This window comes from Mus pahari, chromosome 3 (genome assembly GCF_900095145.1).
Source record: "Mus pahari chromosome 3, PAHARI_EIJ_v1.1, whole genome shotgun sequence".
Taxonomy (NCBI): domain Eukaryota; kingdom Metazoa; phylum Chordata; class Mammalia; order Rodentia; family Muridae; genus Mus; species Mus pahari.
This window is the reverse complement of record NC_034592.1, coordinates 81,028,968-81,052,604: the sequence shown is the minus strand read 5'-3', so window position 1 is coordinate 81,052,604 and position 23,637 is coordinate 81,028,968.

Here is a 23,637-nt window from a genome sequence, read left to right as displayed (position 1 = left end):
TGTGTGTGTGTGTGTGTGTGTGCCAAACTATATGTATGGAGGGAGGCCACGGAACAACATTTATAGATTTGTTCTTTCCTTGTAACATGTGTGTCCCTGGGACTGAGAACAAATTGTTCATCATGGAAGCAAGTGTACTTACAATCCCCCAAACCATTGATGTTTAAAATATTATCTTAATCATTTGTCTTATTAATTGTTGCAACACATCTATTATTGCTGTGGAAATAAATCCAGCATCCGAAAGCAAATAGACTTAGTTTGTTTTAGTGAGATGGGTCTATGGCAGAATTCCCACAAGACAGAAGGGAAACAAGCTCACTCAAGTTCTTCCTTAAGGAGCTCATCTCTCCCAAGAAGATGAATTCTCATGACTAATCAGATCCCTGAAGATCCTCCTCTTCAATCCAAAACACTGGGAGTTTGGTTTTGAAATTCAAATTTTGGAGACAGACAATCATCCAAACTGTCAGGACCATAAGGAGCATTTGGTGACTACCACTAGAACTCCATCAAATATCATCTTTGGGCATCTAGTTGTGATTTTATCCACTTTTTAAAACCACAAATCTTCCCCTACAGATACAAACAACATATGCCCATTTGTGCACCAAAACCCAAGCTTCTGTATTGCAGCAGATGCTGGCTTTTTATGTTCTGTGAAATTAAAATCCCTCTTCATCCTGTACTGTGGCTTGAGTACATGCCTTCTCAAAGACATAAAAATTGCCTGCAATTAAAAACCAGGGTTATGAGCCGAGCTGTGTGCAGGGCAGGAATCCACTGGAGAAGTTCCACTCTGCACACTTATTTAGGAGATAGTTTTTAGTTTCATCCCCTCAATTTTTCTAACATTTCTTGAATAGAAAGTAATAAAAAGCCTTTAAAATATGCAGGTAACATGCAAAACCTTCAATGAGAAGAGTGTTCAGGTTCCACATAGAGGGGAGAGGTGATTTCTTAGCTCAGACTTTTCACTTCTGGTAGCATTGAGGGCAGAAGTATCTTAGAATAGGAAATGAAGAAAAGCTCATCTTTTCCTGATATTTGGCCTTAATTTGAATATGAAATTTAAAAGACCTAGAAGGACAGAAATGAATCATTTATGATGCCCTTAAAAACTCCAACTCATCCTGAGACTGGAAAAGTACTCAATGAAACCCAAACCTCTTCAAGCAATTTGGGTAGCTGGGCTAGTGTGACCTGGCACAGCATGTGCTAAAAGCCAAAGCCTGGAACTAGCTCACAGGAGAAATAGGAAAAAATCCTCCTAGAGAAAGTGGAATCATTCTCTGGGTGCCATACTCTGTCACTTTAAGAAATTCATATTAACCTTTGGTGTAGAATCTTCACTTTAATTCTTTCTTGGGCTTCTGGAAGCTCCTTAAATGCTATCAATGAGTCCTTCTTCTCTTTTCTCTTTTTAAAAATTTTATTATAACTCTATGTCACTGTAGAGAGTTGACGGGTTATGCTAGTCACTGAGATCAGTAGAGAAGTTTAATCAATTCCTAAATAATAAATCAACTTTTTGTGCCCTTTGTAATCTCAATGTAGCACATTGCAATTCAGGGCCATTACACTACATTTATCTTTAATGAATAATAAATGGTACATTGGTATTGACTGAACAAGCGATTAAATATTCCATCAGTAGCAGAACACAGAAATATTTTTAATTATTAATAAACCACAAGCTTGGCTTGTCAGGTACAATCATCTTTTGTTGGGTACAACTTATTTTCCTTTTTATTATCATAGACAAGTGCAATCAAATGTCATTTCGACCTACCTCCGGACAGTTCCAATTCTCTAAAGACTGCTAGCTTCCATGCTCCCTAAATGTAAAGGGCAACAGGCTTGGGAAAGAATAATGAACATAAAGGATGAATAGGTTATGTAAAACAACTAAAGAAAAGCAATAGGAAAGATGGCAATTTGGATCAATTACTCAACATTGGGTTCAAAGGAAACCTGTAATAAAGTGTGTGTGAAGTATTGAAGTATGTGAACATGAAGGACGTGAGCGTCATGTCAGGGAAATGGCTCAGTGGGTATATGGCTTGTTGCTTAAAACTTGAGTTCAAATATTTAGGACCCACAAATAGGATGACTTTAGTAGAGCACATCTATAACCCCAGTGCTCCTCAGTTGAGAAAAGAGATGCAGTCAGTAGAATTCCCAGACACTCAAAAGCCATCTAACATGACATACAACAGTGAACAACTAAGAACCCTATCTTAAAACTGGAGTTCTCCTCTGGTCTCCATGAGTATATCTGCATTCTCATATAAAAAAGTACCCACGCATACACATATAATATGTATTTGTGTCTGTCTAGAATATGACTATGTCTATATGCATATTTGTCCAAACAAATTTAATCATTATTGTGGCTGCTAAGAAATGATGCCCTTTCTTTCAAAATGATTACATTTCCCTTGAAAGAATTTTTGACTTGGAAATGGGATAAAGAAAGTAATTTAGGCGCCCTCAATCCTTATAAGTGTATAGATGTGTTACCCTGCTAATTCTCTCCTTAGGACACAGCATCAAGGCATTAAAGACATTGTTTCAAAGTTTTGGGAGACAAGGGGGGGAAGAGTGAGAGAGTGACAGAGTGAGGGGGGTGATCTCAGAAACATGAAACAAATCATTTCTTATCTAGAACGTCACACAAGTTGACAACAGAAATCTCACTGAGCAACAGAATGTCAGAACTTCCTCTTCCTATTTGTTATTTTAAATAAGCTAACCAATGTGTTCCCACTTCTTTTTGTCAATGATTCGAATCATTATCATCTTCCTCTTCCTCCTCATAATCAACTTCATAACTACAAATGTCATCTTCTTCTCCTATCCCTCCTTCTCCTCTTCATCCTCCTTCATTTATCCTCCTCCTCCTCTTACTCCTCTTCCTTCAACTTTTTTTACATCGTAACCATAGTCTGTGTTCAGGTCTTGGCAACTATTTGTGCATAGGATATAACAGTCCTCTCCTATTCAGCTACATCTAAGTGGTCAGGCTGCTTCAATGAATGTTGAGTTGAGTAATCCCAAAAATTGTATGATTCATGGATTCCCAGATGCCATCACAAATTGGATGGCCATGGGATTACACACTGTGCATACTTTTTCTATTTTATCCACCTTTATCCAGGAATGGGAGACAATTAGAGGTCAAATATCTATGGGTATATGTAGGAAGAACTCTTAGTTAATATAGCATAAAGATACTTGTACATCTATGTTTATCAAAATATTACTTATAAAAGCCAAATTATAGAATCAATCTATTTACCTTTCAACAGATAAGTGCACAAAGGCCACCATATACATACATATGTACAAACATATGCATACATATATACATATATACATTCATACATGCATACATGCATACAGACATATATACATACACATGTTTCCTTATATGTCATAATGGCTGGTTTCATAGTTCCAAGATATTTGTTAGTGCATGTTTTAGTCTTGAATCTTATATATTTTTGTGCAACTAGGAAAAAGTCCTCTTGCAGCATTATACACCTATTGTTTTTCATGTTGGCTTTGTCACTGAGTTATTTGCTGACCATGCTCTTGGCTTTCAGCATTATCATACTGTCTGAGAGAAGAAATTAAAAATGTATTGTTTGTAAGAAAATGGTTAGAGCTCAAGTTGTATTAATACAGACACGCAAAGGCATGTCTACATGTATATGTTTTCTTTCACGTTTTGATCTATATATAAGTACATAGAACAGAGAAGTAGAAACACAACTTCCTGGGATAATGGATGGGAATAACACAATGGGGAAGAAAAAGGGGGAGGAGGAGCAGGAGAGTTCATGGTCAAAGTATTCAATAAATTACATAAAAATGTCTCTATGAAGACCCTCACTAAAACAAATATAGGCTAATTAAATTTACAATAGTAATAATAGTAGTAAAAACAACTGTCATTGCCTACATGAAATGGGTCCTGAGGCCCTTACTGCCCCAGTATCATGATCTGGTCTGTCAAGATAAACTTTTAAACATCACATATGTAAAACTATGTAATAATATTTTTGGGTTTATGGATTATTTAATTTAGGATTATTTAACATTTTCTAATTTGATCCAAGTTATTACAACTGATATAATGTCTGTGTTTCTTTAAAGTTTTAATTTTACTTTATAGATATATGCGTGTTTGCCTGCACATATGTATGTTCACCATACATAGTAGTGATGACTGGTAATATTTGTAGTCTATCCCTTAGGTGAGTGATGATATACTTACTTGTATATGTGGTATATGCATGCATGTGCACATATGTGTACATGTGCAGTGGTACATGAGCCCATGTTGACAGGCAGAGGCCAGAGCAGGTCATTTGATTTTCTAGTCTATCACACTCCTTCCTTGAACCCTCAACACTGGATCTCTTACTGAACCAATACCTCCTCCCCCCTTTTAATTTTTCTTTTGGCTAGACTGGCTGGGTAGTGAACTCTGATGAAATTGCAGTACTTTTGGAAAGTATGAGTTTTACACACACACACACACACACACACACACACATACACACAGTTCTTCCAACACTGAGGGTGTCCAGATGGATGCAAACTCACCCAGATTTTATGACAGAATTTGCAATTTGAATTCACATTTAAGTGCACTTATCAACTCAGCCATGTCCCATATTCCATTCCATATTGACATTTCTTAATCCATTTATTCTACAGAATATTTTCCATAAAGTAGAGAAAAATTTATAGACTCAAGGGACATTTTAAAGTATGTAAGAGAACAAGCAAACAACAATTCATGGAACATAATTTTATTATTAATGTTTATTTTATAATTACATAAAAAAAAAAAAAAAAAAAAGCTGGGCATGGTGGCGCACACCTTTAATCCCAGCACTTGGGAGACAGAGGCAGGCAGATTTCTGCGTTCGAGGCTAGCCTGGTCTACAGAGTGAGTTCCAGGACAGCCAGGACTACACAGAGAAACCCTGTCTCAAAAACAACAACAACAACAAAAAATTACATCAAAATATAAGTATTTATAGAGGGGAAATGTTTTACCAATATTGGGGTCTCTTGGTTCTTAACCCAAAGACATATGCTAATGCAGATTTCTCTTTTTTTTTTTTTTTTTTCATTATTTGGAGTGCTAGACAGAGTCAATCCCTTAGAGTTGAAGGAAGCTCTTTGTGTCAATTTCTTATGTAATTATGCAACTCCATTCCAAACAAGACTGTCTAATATTCTTACTAAGCATGGCTCACACATCCCTGTCCATTTCAATTGTATACTCAGTGGGAATACCCTTAATGTGTTCTGTTTGTATTTGTCTCTTCAAATTACAGTGTATTCCAAATAAGTACTACATTTTTTTGTGGGTGGAGAACACATGCCTTAGACATGATCAACAATACTTTAGTATTAGTTGGGAGATTTATTGAGATAAAGAACAATACTCTGGAATTGAAACAGGAGAATTGAAAACGGCCTGAGCTACATAGTAAGATTGTTTCACAAATAAAACAAGATAAACCAAGATAGAATAAATGAGTGGTCATAAGAAGAAAGAAGACAAGAATATACCAAGAAAACTCTCATGTCTTATTACTTTATACATATATGACCTGAGTTGAATCACAATTACACATTTTTCTAAAGTGGCTTTCAATGACATAATATATGAGGTTAAATCACTCTGTCCATTAACCTGGGATTGTGATAGAGTCAATTTTACAGGATTATAGTGAGCATTAAATATAAAAATCCATTTAGGTGTCTACAATAAGGTTAATGGTTAATAAAGTTCAGTGATTTTTCATTTTATTCTTGTTATTAATAGATATCTGAGTATATTATATTAAAATATTAAACAAAACAGAAAAGCTGCCATCCTGTCCCACAGAGTACAAATTAATTGTACCCTTGAAGCTATTATCTGAGAATATATGGAAACATGTAGTACCATGATTAGCAACTGGAAAATGTTGATCTTTATAGTATTGAAGAATTTACTTAAGAAAATAGAATCAATACTATTTTACTGACAAAATATCCCAATATTTATTATCATTCATTTATGTATATATACACATGCAAATATATCTATATATGTATAGATGCATATACACACATATATATGTGGTGTGTGTGTGTGTGTGTGTGTGTGTGTGTGTGTGTTTGTGTGTGTGTCTTTGAGCATGTGAATGCTATGGTATATGTGTGGCAGTCTGGATCATCTTGCAGGAAATGATTTTCTGTGGTCCATCATGTGGGTTTCAGGGACTGAACTCAAGTTGTCATGTTTGGAGTAAGTTCATTTACCCAGAAAGCCATTTTATCAGATCAACCCCCTCATACAATCTGAATATCTTGTGTACATTGAAAGATTGAAAAGTTGGGCAATGGGCAATGAAGCAACAATCTGAGTTCAAGTCTCTAGTGACTATTTAAGAGAACATAATGCTCAGCATGCATCCCTATGGCTCTGGGGTGGAGAAAGGAGAGCAGTGAGGACTTCCTAGTTGCCATGTTCTTGTAGGTTCAGTGAGAGAACCTGTCTCAAAGGATTGAGGTAGAATGTGATAGAGAAGGACATCGGATGTTGTCTTCCATCCTCTGGACATGTACAATGGTGGATGCAGCTTTACACAGGGAAAGCATGATAGAAAACGAAAGAAAAGAAAGGAAGAACAGAAAGAGAAGGAAAGAAGAAAGGAAAGCAAGGGAGAAAAGAAGGAAGGAGGGAGGGAGAGGAAAAAAAAAAAAAAAAAAAAACAAGAAATGCTCCAAAGAATTGAAGTTGTGTGAAATTGAGAGAAACAAAAAGACAGAAGAGCATAGTACCTAGAAACAAGTTTCTGCTGAGATGCAGCATTTTCTGACAAGAAGAAAAATGCCTGTTTTCTACCTTCCAGTTCATTACTTAGCATTCCCCATCTTGAAAAAGCAGATCAAGATCCCAGCATCCCAGAGACTCTGAACTCCCAAGCAACTGCACCATAACAGACCCAAAATAATGCAAATCCTCCTTGTATAGTAATGAATAAAATAGCTTAAATCTTTGTGGGTTTCTCCACTGATAACTTCAACTTTTAGACTTTACAGTTAAAACATCTTTTACAACTGTTTCTATATTACTCATAACAATACTTTAACAGAGGTATTTTTCTCTATACACATGTCAGTAATACTCAAGTGAAATGGGTATTTCTAAAATCCAATGTATTAATAGGGGTGGTGAGGGTATTCAATAGTAAATACTTGCCTAACAGACTGAGACCCTAGGTTCAATTCCAGCACTGTAAAAATGCAAAGCAAACCAAAACCTAATAAACAAATCACCCGCAGACCCTGTGAATAATTGAATTCAGCTTCAGTAGGTCTCAAGCTGGAACTGAAAATTTTCATTTGTAATATCCTCCAGATACATCATGGTTTCCAGCCTCGAGACAGTAATTTGATGTAACATGTATTAAGAGAAGCATCCACACTCACTTCATGGTAATATGTAACATTTGTCCCCCACAGCAAATTACCATACGGCTGATTTGTTTATACCGACTTTAACGTTTCATTAAAATGATAATACTATATTATCTTCTTAGACTGTGTTTCATATTCATTAGAAGCATTATTTGGGCATTAAAATATGAGTATTTTCCTTACCTATTAGAGGCTTATGAATATATATATATATATATATATATATATATATATATACACACACACACACACATGAATTCGTGTACCTGTATAAATATAATCCTTAGGCTTCTCTTTCCTAGATAATAGGTATGAATCAATGCCCATTGTCAAGTAAGCCTGAGATTTGTGAATGTCAACATATTTTCTCCTAGTATTCCCACTAGTTTAGGTTTTTAGACTTGACCTGTGCTTAGAGAGCAGAAAGTTATGTCATTAAAATACAGTTATGGTCTCCTAACAGCCATTCTCCTATTTGTTCTGAACTGCTCTTTAGAGCCACAATTGCTGACTTTACCTACAAAAACACATTGCACTCCTGCAAGCTTTGCAAATTCGAAAGAGCAATGGGCTGGTCACACCAGATTCTAGTCTGCATTAGAATTGTCAGCACAGTTCTGATGGCTGCATCTTCACATCTTGACCAAAGATACTTCATTGGAGAGTTTTGCTGTGAAGCTGGGAGCTGTGTCGCTTAGGAAGAATAATTTGGGGACTGCCAGCTCAGCTCATTAAGGGCAAATGAATGCTTCCTACTCCATGAAGGAGTCAATGTCATCAATTTTTTTTTTTTTTGGACTTCTAAAGCTATAAAATGCATTTAAAAGCACATTTTTAAAAAGCCATCAGTCACAATCGCTGTTTTCCATGATTTAGTGTAAATAATTTTGAACATTCTTTTTATGCACCATTAATTTAACTGTCACCATTCTAAGAAAATTAGATAATAGGTTCATACTCTATCTCATGGTTCAAGACTGATAAAACATTGTTTATATTAAAGTGTTATGATCATTGTATAGCTTAGCATAATAAACAATGAAACATTGATTTTAATTTTAGTAATCTGGTTTTTCCAATATTCAATTTTTAAAGTACTAGTTGATTTGAAGCCTACCAAGAAAATGCCAGAAATTTTTTTCTTAATATTTGCCTAAACTCTGCAAATATATTTTATAACAAAACTCAGTTATACATCAGTTATTTCTTCTAATTTCAATGTTTTGTACCTAGAGCTAAGTTGCAATTGTCTTGTATCAGTTTCTCCTAATCTTAGTCTGGAACCACTCACAAATATGTAGTCTAATTCCATGTCTTCCAGATGCATTCTGAAACATCATTAATTTTTTTCTTTTGTCTACCAAGAATGTATTTCTCTGCTGTGTGTGTTCCTTATCATTAAATGCTTTTAATAAAGATTTAAATATTTTTATTCATATGTGTGCATGTGTCAGTGAGAATGTATACAGAGAGGTGTTCAAGGATAGAAAGAGGTACCAGATCCCTTGGCGCTTGAAGTACATATATTTGCAAGATGTCCAGTTTGTTGCCTTAAAACAAACTAACTCTATTCTTCCTTGTGCAGCCAGCATTCTTAACCCCCAAGCCATCTTTTTAGTTGTCAGTTATTTATTTTTTTAATAACTGGTACATTTTGACATAATTGTGAAGTCAAAGAAGCTGTCTAACACTCCAGGGTGACCTCAGGCACCATCATTGATTTCTTCAAATGTCAACATCTTATAGAACTCTAACATAATTTCACAACCGAGATATTAACATGGAAAGAGTCATGATACAGGACATTTGCATTACCACAGATAGCTATAAGATGCCTTTGGAAGCTACAGTCCCTTGACTCCTCTTCTGCCTCTCAAAGGCTCTCAACCTCTTAGGTGCTCTCCATTTTCTTCATATTTTCATTTCAGATAATTTATAACACTTTATGTGCAGAATGTTTTATCTTTCAGGATTGACCTTTTCCTTCAAGGCGATTCTATGGAGGTATGCAGGTCTATAGAGACAGCTACAGGTTTATCCATTTTCCCCTTCACTATTGACAAGCAGTGCTGCAGTTTTCATCAATATCACCTACTTGGAGGTTTCTGGGTTGCTTCAAGTTTGTAGCTCCTTTATATGAAGCTGCTATGGGCAATTTCAATGGGGCCAGAAAGCACCGTGACTGGGGGAGCCAGCCCAGAGCAAGAGTAAGCTTAAGATATGTCCAAACCCAGAAAATCTCATCTTGAGACCAGCAGGAATAAGGAAAGACTACTCCTTCCTTGTTCTAGGCCTACGTGTTTCTGTGCAGGAAACCTCACCTTACCACCCTTGAGGTAGTCACTTAGCCTGATGGCCAAATTACAGGATTAGCTGCCACTCTCCTTATAAGGACATGTCCTGCCAGCACCTGGAATTCCTCTTCATGCAAATGAAGCATTCCAAGCAACTCAGGACCAGCCAATAATGTACACTCACCCTGAAAATGCCCTGACTGCTATGTCTCATTCTTGGAGTCTGCATGGACACCTGAGGACAGAGGCTGACCCAAGGTGGCAGCTGTCACCAATTTGAATTCAGCAGGATCTCTTGTTCAGGCATGGAAAGGTGAGGACCCCTTGGCCTTTGGCATCAGTCCCAAGGCACAAGCCTCCACAAGCTTCATTTCTTCCTTTGTTTTTGGTTTACACCATCATGCTGGGGTCAAGCACATTGAAAGGACAGCTGAAGCCTTCTGGCCAGGGAACTCTAAGGTGTTGGTAGAAGGTCTGTAAACCTCTGCCTGACTCCTGACAGCCTGCCCAGGCTTTGGCAAAAACCTCTTATCATTTTGTTTTGTTTTGTTTTGTTTTTCCTCCTTAAAAAATAAAACTCGGTTATGCAGCAACCTGCAAATACCACTTAGGGTGGTTGCTGGAACACTTAAAACCTGCGGGCTGGGAGACATCTTGGGACCATTGTGAAAGTAGAATCCCCTGAAAACTGTAAGGCTGCAGGAACACACTTCATTGGACCAGGGGATTCCTTTCCTTGTCTATCATGTGGAATGCCTTATCCCATTTAAAAAAAAATCAGATTATGAAAATATGGACCCTCTTAATTCTCCCCATAATCAAGCTCAACAAAATAGCAGCATGGTTACTTGCTCCATAAGCTTCCCTCTCCCAGTCCAACAACCCTGCAATATGCAGGACCACATTGCAAAAGTAGATGAACCTTCAAACCAAGTCATGGCTTCCCATGCCCCTTTCTGCTCTCCCCTCTCCAGCAAAGCCCCCCCCCCCAAAAGAAAGAAATGCCCTGTAACCCCTTGACTTCCCCCGCCCACCCAAAGCTAGCTTTGCCACTCCCTCTACTAATGAGTCCACCAGCAGTCCGGAATGCCAAGCATTTCCAATTAATATCCACCACAGCCAGGCTGGAGCCCCCCAAAGTCAGATCTCCATTTTAAACACACAGATGTTTGCACAGCCAGTGAGGTGTTGGAGCTAAGTGCACTTCCATCAGCTTCAGTCCTGAGTAAGAGTCACCCTGCCAACTGGCTCACAAGACCCCACCCTCCACCCTGTCTCTCTTGTTTGATGTACTTTCTGGTGGGTAAACAAACAAACAAACAAACAACAAACAGGTTGCAGTTGACAAAGGTAGGGTGGGTCCATCCCTCTGGGCAGTCATGGGAGTGGTAGAATGAAAAGAATCCATCAATTACCAGAGGTGCACAACCAAATTAAATCCCCGGGGGAAACTACACATATTTGTTGCCTAACAGCTTTTCAGCCACAAGCCAAATGACACAACACTGCAAAATTTAAATTATCTGACTGGTGGGCAGAGTTTTGTTGTTAAAGCTGCAGCTTGAGATGACGTAGCTTGGGACAAAACAGCTCATTCAAGACCTAGAAATGTCCTGTCTCTTGGTTTGAATTCTGTTCAGAAGCTTATTGTTTGTTTTTCCTTAATATCAGAAATCACTGGTTGTCAATTATCCCTTAATGGAACATAATGACTGACTGGCTGTCCTGGAACTCACTCTGTACACCAGGCTGGCCTTGAACTCAGAAATCCGCCTGACTCTGCTTCCCAAGTGCAGGGATTAAAGGCGTGTGCCACCACTGCCAGCCTATTTTAAAGTTTTTAAGTGTGTTTTATTTAGGTTTTTCCATTGCTCTATGGAGATACCACAACCAAGGCACCTTTATAAAGGACAGCAATGAATTAGGGCTGGTTTACTGTTTCATAGGTTCAGTCAGTCCATTATTATAAGCAGGCATGGCCCTGAAAGGAAAAATTATATAGATTCAAAGTTTGGAAATGTAAAATTAAAAGAGTAAGTTTCAAAAATTCAAAGACCCAGGGCTGGACACTGAAATACAAGCCCGGCCATAAAGATAAGGAAAAGAATGCAGGAACTGAGCTATCAGGGCTAACTTTAGTCATTTGGCAGGAAGGCGCCTCCCCTAGAGCTATCAGGGCTGACTGACCCCACAGCCATTTGGCAGGAAGACATCTCCCCTAGTTTACTGCCCCCAATAAGAGTCATACATCAACCAGGTGTCCTGCTGCCCCTGATAAATCTCAGACCCTTAAAAATTTGTGAACGTTTTGGTCTGCACATACTCTTCTGCTAATTTGCTATGTTCAAATGAACCAATCGCATGTAACCACACCAATTCTCCCCACCCTCAGACCCTTACCCTATAAAGACCCCAAGCTTTTGGGCCTGGTTGTCGACTTCCCTGTCTCCTGCGTGAGATACGAGTCCACCCAGAGCTCTGCCATTAAAGTACCTCGTGTGTTTACATCAAGAAGGCTTCTCTGTCGTTTCTCTGGGACACCCTGACTCCTGTGACCTGAGGACCCGAGGGAGTTCCTCACGAGGGGGTCCTACAGCCCCAGAGGAACTGAGAATACTACATCTTGCTCATAATGCAAACCTGAGGAAACTGGCTCCCACATGGCTAGGAAGAGAGTCTCAAAGTCCACCTACACAGTGATACACTCCCAGCAACAGACCAAACCTATTCCAATAAGGCCACACCTCCTAATAGTGCCACTCCCTGGGCCAGCATAATCAAACCACCACAATCCACTTCCTGGCTTGTTCAAACACATGAGCCTATTGGGGACATACCTAGCCATAGCATAATGGCAAAATACATTTAGTCCAACTTCTACAGTCCCCATTGTCTATAGCACCCTCAACAAAGGTTTTATTTTTATTGTTTGTATACTCCAGATTTTATTCCCCTCCTAGTCCACTCTCTGACTGTTTCACATCGAGTACCTTCTCCCCGTGCCCCTCTTCCCATGGGGATGTCCCCACCCCATACCCCACACCTCACACCCCACTAGACCACTAAACTCCCTGGGGCCTCCAGTCACTTGAGGGTTAGGTGCTTGTTTTCTGACTGAACCCAGACCCAGCAGTCCTCTGCTCTATATGTGTTGGGGACTCATATCAGTTGGTATATGCTGCCTGGTTGGTGGTCCAGTGTCTGAGAGATCTTGGGGGTCCAGGTTAATTGAGACTGCTGGTCCTCCTACAGAGTAGCCCTCCTCCACAGCTTCTTCCAGCTTTCCCCTTATTCAACCTCAGGGGTTAGGAGCTTCTGTCCATTGGTTGGGTGCAAATATCTACATCTGACTCTTTCAGCTGCTTGTTGGGTCTTCTGGAGTACAGTCATGATAGGTTCCTTTTTGTGAGCACTCCATATCCTCAATAATAGTGTCAGGCCTTGGGGCCTCCCATTGAGCTGTATCCCACTTTGGGTCTGTCACTAGACCTTCTTTTCTTCAGGCTCCTCTCCATTTCCATCCCTGCTATTCTTTCAGACAGGAACAATTATGGTTCAGATTTTGACTGTGGTATGGCATCTCATCCCTGACTTGATGCCCTGCCTTTCTGCTGGAGGTGGGCTCGACAAGTTCCCTCTCCCCTCTCCCAACTTAAGGACATTTCATCTAAAGTCCCTCCTTTTGAGTTCTGCAAATCTCTCATCTCCCAGGTCTCTTGTACATTCTGGAAGGACACCCTAACATCCTACCTCCCAAGGTTGCCTATTTCCATTCTTTCTGCTGTCCCTCAGGGATTCAGAACTTTCCCACCTATCCAATACCAGATCATGTTCTCTTCTCATCCCACATCCATTTTCTCTCCCTAATCCTTCCTTCCCTCATCCATGTGATTGTTTTCTTCTCCCTCCCAAGTGGGACTGATGCATCCTCATTTGGGCCCTTAAGCTTATTGACATTTTTAAGTTCTGTAGACTATCTTGGATCTTGGGTAGTCTGGAGGTTTTGTTTTGTTTTTTTTTTGTTTTTGTTTTTTTTTTTTGTTTTTTGCTAATATCCACTTATTAGTGAGTACATACCATGCAAGTCCTTTTGAGTCTGAGTTGCCTCACGCAGGATGATATTTTCTAGTTCCATCCATTTGCCTGAAAAACTCAAGGTGTCCTCATTCTTAATAGTTGAGTAGTATTCCAGTGTGTAAATGAACCACATTTTCTGTATGCATTCTTCTGTTGTGCGACTTCTGACTATCACAAACAAGGACTCAATGAACGTAGTAGAACATGTGCTCCTGTGGCATGGTGGGGCATCTTTTGGGTGTATTCCCAAGAGTGGTATTGCTGGGTCTTCAGGTAGATCTATTTCCAATTTTCTGAGGAACCTCCAGATAGATTTCCAGAGTGGTTGTACCAGTTTGCAATGCTACCGGCAATGGTGGAGTGTTCCTCTTTCACCACATCCTTGCTAACATGAATTGTCACCTGAGGTTTTGATCTTAGCCATTCTGATTGCTGTAAGGTGGAATATCAGGTTCATTTTGGTTTGCATTTCTCTGATCACTAAGGACCTTGAAATTTTCTTTAGTTGCTTCTCAGCCATCAAGATTCCTCTGTTGTGAATTCTTCATTTAGTTCTATACCCCATTTTTTGTTTGGGTTGTTTGGTGTCTTGATGGTTAGCTTCTTGAGTTCTTTATGTATTTTGGATATTAGCCTTCTATCTGATGTGAGGTTAGTGAAGATTTTTTTCTCCAATTTGTAGTTTGCCGATTTGTCTTCTTGAATATGTCCTTTGCCTTACAGAACCTTTCCAGTTCCATGAAGTTCCAGTTATCAATTCTTGATCTTAGAGAGTGAGCCACTGGAGTTCTGTTTAGGAAATTTCCCTCTGTGCCAATGAGTTCAAGGCTCTTTCCCACTTTCTCTTCTATTAGATTCAGTCTATCTGGTTTTATGTTGAGGTCCTTGATCCATTTGGACTTGAGCTTTGTGCAAGGTGACAAATATGGGTCTATTTTTATTCTTCTACATACAGACAGCCAGTTAGACCAGCACCATTTACTGAAGATACTTTCTGTTTTCCATTGTATATTTTTGGCTTCTTTTTCAAAGATCAAGTGTCAGTAAGTATGTGGTTTTATTTCTGGGTCTTCAATTCTGTTCTATTGATCGACCTGTCTGTTTCTGTACCAATACATGCAGTTTTTATCACTATTGCTCTGTAGTAGAGATCAAGGTCAGGGACAGTGATCCTCTCAGTCATTCTTTTATTGTTAAGAATTGTTTTCACTATTCTGGGTTTTTGCCTTTCCAGATGAATTTGAGAATTGCTCTGTCCATGTCTTTAAAGAATTGTGTTGGGATTTTGATGAGGATTCCATTGAATCTGTAGATTGCCTTTGGTATGATGGCCATTTTTACTGTTAATTCTGCCAATCCATGAGCATTGGAGATCTCTCCATTTTCTGAGATCTCTTTCAATTTCTTTCTTGAGAGACTTGAAGTTATTGTCATACAGATCTTTCACTTGTTTATTAAGAGTCAACTCAAAATGTTTTATATTATTTGAGGCTATTGTGAAGGGTGTTGCTTCCTTAATTTTTTTCTCAGCCTGTTTATCATTTGTATATATGAAGGCTACTGATGTATTTGAGTTAATTTTATATCTGCCCACTTTGCTGAAGTTATTTATCAGCTGTATAAGTTCTCTGGAAGAATTTTGAGGGTCCCTTATTATACTATTATACCATATGCAAATAGTAATACCTTTATTTCTTCTTTACAAATTTTTATCCCCTTGATCTCTTTTTGTTGTCTTATTGTTCTCGCTAGTACTTCAAGTACTATATTGAATAGACATAGGGAGAGTGGGCATCCTTTTCTTGACCCTAATTTTTGTGGGATTGCTTTAAGTACCTCTCTATTTAATTTGATATTGGCTGTTGGTTTACAGTAAATTGCTTTATTATGTTTGGTATGGGCTTGAATTCCTGATCTTTCCAAATTTATTTATTTATTTATTTATTTATTTATTTATTTATTTATTTATTGGTTTTTCGAAATGGTTTCTCTGTGTAGCTCTGGCTATCCTGGAACTCACTCTGCACACCAGGCTAGCCTCGAACTCAGAAATCCACCTGCCTCTGCCTCCAAAGTGCTGGAATTAAAGGCATGTGCCACCATGCCCAGCTATTTTTTTTTTAAACTTAAGATTTTTGTTTGTTTGTTTGTTTTTGTTTTTTGAGACAGGGTTTCTCTGTATAGCACTGGCTGTCCTGGAACTCACTTTGTAGACCAGGCTGGCCTTGAACTCAGAAATCTGCCTATCTCTGCCTCTGTCAAATGCCTTTTCTTCATCAAAGGAGATGATTATGTTATTTTTTTCTTTGAGTTTGTTTATATAGTGGATTATGTTAATGGATGTGGAAGTTCAAATTCTCTTCTGAGGTTCATCCAATTACTTCTCGATAATCCCCTAAAAAAAGCAAAAGCAAAAAGCAAATCACAGACCTCTGATATCCCAGGATATACATTACCACTCTCAAATGTCATAGTGAGGAAATTCTGGAACAAAACAAGAGAGCAAACCAGCTGGGCAATCTCCAAACTCAGAGTCTCCATGGCTGATGTGAAAATGTTCTTAAAAATCTAGAACTTTTTCATCTTTTTAGAATACAACAGCTTCTTTCTCTTAGACTGGTTCTGCCTCTCTTATCACATTTCCTCAGCAGCTATCCCAAAACTCTGACATCTCTAACATCTTGGGGATATCTAAAGCAACTTTACTTTACAGCATCTTGTTCAATATCTGGGATCCACATATGATCTTCTGGGTTCCTCCAAAGGGGTCACTTCTCTAGCTCTGTCCTCTATAGTACTCTAGGCTCTAATTGATCCATTCTACTGCTGCTGCTGTTCTTGATGGTTATCCCATGGTACTGGTATCCCTACTATGCTGGAGTCTTCCATTGCAACTATGCTTCACCAATGGCCTCTCACAGGCTTCATTCATGGTACTGAGCCTCAACTTCTTTGTATGACCCCTTCAGTTCTGGATCAACAACTGCAACTTAGGTTGCACCTTCACCAATGGCTTTTCCTGGCCTCTCACAGTGCCAAGGCTCAGCTGTTCTCCATGACACCTTTTACCTTACCAACTAGCACCACTTGGGTGATTCATAAACAATATCAAGTCCAGGTGAAGCACGAGGTACAACCTTGGCTGTCTCTGGAGCACAGTTTCTTTGTGCTCTCAGAAAATATATCCCAGAAGATTTCTCCTCAGTGATTTAGTTAGGGTTTCTATTGCTAGACATAGACAGCATGACCAAGGCAACTTTACAAATGACAATATTTCAATTAGACTGGCTTACTTGTTCAGAAGTTCAATCTATTAACATAAGCACTGTAGCATCTAGGCAAGCATGGTCCTGGAGGTATTGAGTGTCCTACGTCTTGTTCTGAAGGCAAACTGGAGAAGAATGACTCCCGAAAAGGAGGGTCTCAAAGCCCACCCCACACAGTGACACACTTCTACCATGAAGGTCATATGGACTTATGTAAGGCCACACTTCCTAATAGTGCCACTCCCTAGGCCAAGTATATTCAAACTAACACAAAATGTTTAAAATATTAAAAAGGTTTAAATCAGTGGTTTAAAAATATTATTGTATCTCCTTGTAGACTAAGAAAACCACCAATCTCAATATTTTACTTTTATATGGACTTTTCTGTGGTGATGATGAGAATCCAGAGTTGTTTGCTACAGCAAAGGGTTAAAGTTCAGTCTTTATATTAATCAATGGAGTTCTGGTACTATCACAGTTATACTCTCAGGATTTTAAGTTTCTTTTGGTTGTCTTTTAAGTATAGAGTCAAAATACTTTTCATTATGCTAAATTTATATACATCTAGTCTTCTGGTTAGAGGGAAGAAGTCCCTCTTTCCCAGTTTGCAGTCGAGCTGAAAGAATATTCATGGTTTTAACCCAAAACCATTCTGCAAGTTGTTATCACGACACAAAGGTTTACATCTACTGTCTTCTTTACAGTATGTCTTAGTGTTTTATTGTTGTGAAGAGACACCTTGACAAAGGCAACTCTTTCTAAAGGCAAAGATTTAATTTGAGCTGGCTCACACTTGGAGAGATTCAGTCCATTATCATCATAGTGGGAAGCATGGCAGTTTCCAGGTAGATATGGTGGGTGCTGGAGAAGGAGCTGAGAGTTCTTCACCTTGATCAGAAGGAAGTCAGGAGAAGACTGGCATCCTCAGGCAGATAGGAGGAAGTGCACTTTGCCCACCCGCACAGTGACATACTTCCTCCAACAAGTCCAGACTGACTCCAACAAAGTCATACTTACTCTTTATTAGTTTTGCTCCCTGGGCCAAACATATTCAAACAACCACAATGGGTTTCAACAGACTTAAAACTTCATGTAAACTATAGAGAATCATCTTGGATGCATCTTTCCCTGGTCAAATGGACTACAGAATATCTGCCTATAGAAATTCTATTTATTAGCAACTATAGATTTAGTGTTCTCTTCAAGAAACTATTGAATAGTGTTCATGCTAGTTTGATCAATATACTTTGGTTAATATAAAACTAACATTTTTTACATTTAGAACTAAAATTACTAAGGTTCATGCAAAATTAACCAACTAGCTCATACATTAACCTTTTTTTTGAAACGCAATCTATAATTACCAAACTAATAAAAACACAGAATCATGATTGATAAAAGCTGCCCAGATTCTAATCTACTTTATATTGCTCTTGAGAAATTCTCTGTAAGCATGCTGTCATAAACAGTTTTGCCTCTGGTATCAATCAACCTAATTAAAGGTCTGTGCTCTTAAACAGTGCCATTTAATAGAAATAAAATTTAAACTACATACAATTTTTATTTTTTATTAAACATATTAAAAGCTAACAAAAATAGGTGAAAATCATTCTAGAATATTTCTTTTTATTTACCAATATATCTAATGTGTTCTATCAATATGGAATTGGTATAAAATTAATAGTGAGGTACGTTTGATCCTTTTATTTTGTTTCTATTATTTAGTCTTCAATTAATGTAATAGACGCAAGACCATTTGATTGAACCAGTTTATTTTATACAGGCAAGCTGTTGCTGACTATTCAAAAAATACTGTATATTGGCATCATGTCATTTCTTGTATATAATTTTTCTAATAATACTGCCTATGACACATCCTAGTAGTTAGCAATCTTCAAACAAAGATATTTCCTTCATGAAAAAAAATCAATTTCAGGGACTTAGTTTCTAAAGTTTCTGAGTTTTGTGCAGTTAATCTTAAACGGTTAGCATGAAACAACACCACTCCCCCCAAAATGCTGCCTTTTAGCAAGACATTTCCAGGCTTTTCCACACAGGTCACATGTAGGTTAGCATAGTGTTTCCTTTCTCAGCTATTCTAAGCAGGTGGGATAAATGATACCTTATTAACTTCAAAATGTCTTAAATGTCAATGAGTCAGGTGACACCGCCACTAAATACACTGGATTTTAGAAAGGACTGCTGAATTAAGTCAGCTTATCCATCTTAAAAATGTATTAACCCACAAATAAAAGTCAAGAGCTGTGTTGCATTGTGAGTTTTCTCTCTTGTTTCAACAGGACTTCAAGGAAATTCTTTGCTAAGGTGACTTATAACAGACAGAACAAAAACCATAGGAACATAGAACTGCTCATTTGAAGGATTGCTGATCAGAACTGAGCTCTCTCAACACCCTGATTCTGTCTCCACTCTCTCCAGCTCTTTCCTTTGCTTTCCTTACCTCAACACAGGTGACTGCTTCCATATATGGAGGTTTTAGACATTGGGCATACTGAGTTGAATTCACCAGTCATGGTGGCACCATGCTTGCCAAACTTAAAACTCATTTTCAACATTCTATCAGTGATCCCAGGAATGAATAATGGTGAATGGAAGCTGTGGGTAAGCTCTACCCCAACCGCTATGCCTAGTAACCCATAGTTAACCTACACGTTTTCTGCCTGCTTGTCTCTGCTGGCAAGTCATCTTTACCCATGTTATCATTCTTCAACAGAAGGATCAAACCCAGGAGCTCAGAGCATACCTCTCCTAGCTACAACACATCCAATGATCAGCTGACCTCTTCCCCCTAACCATCCATTCCAACTCTTCTCAATACATTTTCCTCTGCTTCTGTCTCCTGGGCACTATTGGCAACTGTTTTCATTAACCTCTGCCTTCATAAACCCCATGGTATCTTTACCCAGATGGAAGTTATAAAACAATTTTCTCTTCCATCTGTCCTTCCCACTTTGTCTCCTAAGGCCCTCTTTGTGATCACATCATACATGTTCCTGTAACATCACTGTCTCAAAGCCAGTGTGCATTAAATGCCTCTTCCAACCTCCAACCTATGTTGGAACAACAACATAACTGGCTCCTGCATTAAAGATGCTTTTCCATGTTTCTGCACTCTTGTAATTATTGTTCTCCATGTTTACTTCTATGAGCCCTAAAAACTCAATCTATGGCTGGGACAAGAATGGAAGAAAAGGCAGATATTCATCCCTCCACTCAACAGATTGGGTCTCATCATCATTCTTGCATCACCGCAGAAGTAGAGCAATCTTCATCCAAACAGACTGTGGTCTTCGACAACTTCCAGGATAAACTTGACCAGACCATGGCTTCCACCATGGATGGTCTTGAGTTCCTGCATTGACAGATCATCTCACTTTGGGGGACTGTTCCCCCAAACCAGAAAGCTCTGGAGTTAATGACGGCTGAACAGGAAGGGATTTACATTGTGTTGAGGGAGGAATGCTGTTTCTATGTCAATGAGTCTGAACTTGTGGAACAAAACTTATGAATGCTCAAAGATCGCTGGTGAGATATCTGGGCATATGATGCACACCAAACACTTAACCCATAGTACTCATACCCACTGGTAACTTGGTTTCTTTTACTTCTTGGCCAACGGGGCCATAATCATCCTGGCACCCTGTCACATCCAATTTCTAAAGTGGCAGATAAGTAACATTGGAAAACTTAGTGCCAATTGGTTCTGCTTCAATATCAAACCATTCCCAACATAGAGGCTGATGGTTATGATGACATCTCCCCTTTATAAAACAAAAGTGGGAAGATGTGGGGCCTGAAAGCCATGTGACTTGGGGAGCCAGCCTGGAGCAAGAGTGAGGTCAAGACATGTCCAAACCCTAAAACTCTCCTCTTGATACTGGCAGGGTTAAGAACTGCTCCTTCCCTGTTCTGGGTCTGCATGCTCTGCTGCATGTAGCCTGTACCATCCCTATCTCTGCCACCTTTAATGTAGTCACATAGGCTGATCTGCAAATTACAGGTTTAAATGCTTTTCTCCCTATGATGACAAGTCCAGCAAGCACCAGAAATTCCTCTTCATGGAAATGAAGAATTCCCAGCACCACTTTATCAGCCAATAATGTATACTCACCCTGAAAACCCCCTTTCCATGCTTCAAGCTTTATATTGCCCTTGTTAACCACCTCCTCTCCCCCACCCTCCAATAAGGGAGAGCTATTTCAGTGAAAATCACCATGGAGATGGCTGTTTCTCCCAGCACTCAAGACAGTAGTGATCCTTGGAACCTGCCCTCCCAAATAATCTTCTGCCTCATCCGGTGGGTAGTGGTACCTAGATACCCTGAGGGCAGAAGCAGAACCTGGCTGGCAAATTCCATCTGGAATGTAATACTCACTAAATATGTTGCTACATTATGGATAATTCTTAAACAACTGGTAAGTTGTTCTACAGAGTACATGAATCATTTTATATGCCCACCAAAAATATATGAAGGCCCACTTTATATCTATGCTAGTATTTGCTGTGATAATATTTTAAATATTTTAAGTTTTAAAAAGTTTTTAATTTTAATGAGTCTGATATGAATAATTTTATGTATTGTTTATATATGTGTGTGGATAGATAGATAGATAGATAGATAGATAGATTAGAGAGAGAGAGAGAGAGAGATGATAAATAGTTTTTACACCAAGTATCCTTAAAATTAATTATCCTGTTAAAATTTCTCTATTTTGTGCTCTGTTTTATTTATTAATTTTTGATAATGTATGGATCCTGACCTTGTTAAATCATTTGATTATTTTTCTTTTTCAGTTTGTAGTTTTTCATATTTTCTATTTGTTAAACTTATATTAGTGTTCTAACCTTTTTTTTTCTTGTTTTGTAGCTTTTTTGTTTGTCATTTTATTGAAGATTTTCAGGAGGCCAAATTTTACATTAATGAAGCTCCAGTTTAAATTTTCTACTACACAAGTCATGTTTTAAGGGTCATTTCATCTTAGCACTGGGATCAACATATTTTTACAAAGATTCTTTGCCTTAAAGTTAAGCTCAAATTCCATTTGGCAAAATTTTATGTTAGTTGCCATAGGATAGATGCTCCGTTGTTTTGTGATTCCTTGTATGGATAACAGCATCTGATGATTGGCATTCCATTGTTAAAAAAGATTTATCATTTTACTACTGAACTGTTTTTGGTCCAATGTTATATGAATTCATTGTGCATATGAGGATTGATTTCTGGATTTTTTTATTAACTCACATTAATATTTGTGCCTACCTTTATTTACTTAATTTAACTTTTATTACATTTTGACAATTTTATTCCTTCTCCCCAACTCCTCCATTCTTCTTTTTTTTTTTTCATTCTTAACAAAATTACTTTCTTTTATAAGTTGCCTTAGTCATGGTGGCTTCTTGCAGTAACATAAGAATAATCAAATCATATGGATTTTAATAGTAGATATTAGTGGGATAGGTAAACTGACATCTGTTCAAAGTCTTATTTTTCTGAGTCCCAAGTTTCTGTTTTCTGTACATTTTAATACAGAAGTTTGAAATCTCTTTCTTTGATAATTTTTTCAATAATTCTTCTTCCCTGGATGATAATCCTCACTTCTTTGTTTCCAGATACATTTTTCTTTCTTTCTTTCTTTCTTTCTTTCTTTCTTTCTTTCTTTCTTTCTTTCTTTCTTTCTTTCTTTCTTTCTTTCTACCTTCCTTCCTTTCTTCCTTCCTTTCTTTCTTTTTTTGAGATCCAGATACATTTCTTTTTTTAAAAATTATTTTATTAGATATTGTCTTCGTTTACATTTCAAATGCTAACCAGAATGTCCCCTATACCCTCCTACCACCCTGCTCCCCTGCCCACTCACTCCCACTTTTTGGCCCTGGAGTTCCCCTGTATGGGGCATATAAAGTTTGCAAGACCAAGGGGCCTCTCTTCCCAACAATGGCTGACTAGGCCATCTTCTGCTATATATGCAGCTAGAGACATGAGCTCGGGGGGTACTGATTAGTTCATATTGTTGTTCCACCTATAGGGTTACAGACCCCTTCAGTTCCTTGGGTAATTTCTCTAGCTCCTCCATTGGGGTCTCTGTGTTCTATCCTATAGATGACTGTGAGCATCCACTCCAAATATATTTCTATAAATCATTTTACCTTCTTGATCAGCTCTTTAACTTGAGTATGTTAGGAATAAAACTCTGGAGATCACATACTTTGAATTAAATTTTTCTGTTTTTCTGTGACTGGAACAATGATCTGTCCATCACCCCCACACATCACAGATCACTGAGGTTTAGTGAAAGAGCTAAGTTACAGACATTTCTCTTGGGACTGTGTTTCACAACTCTGCATTTTGACTGGTTGTGACTTCTTGAAATCATCACTACCTGCTACAGAGAAAACTTTCTAAATGCAAGCTGAAACTACAGTATTTATCTTTGGATATATATATATATATATATATATATATATATATATATATATATATATATATA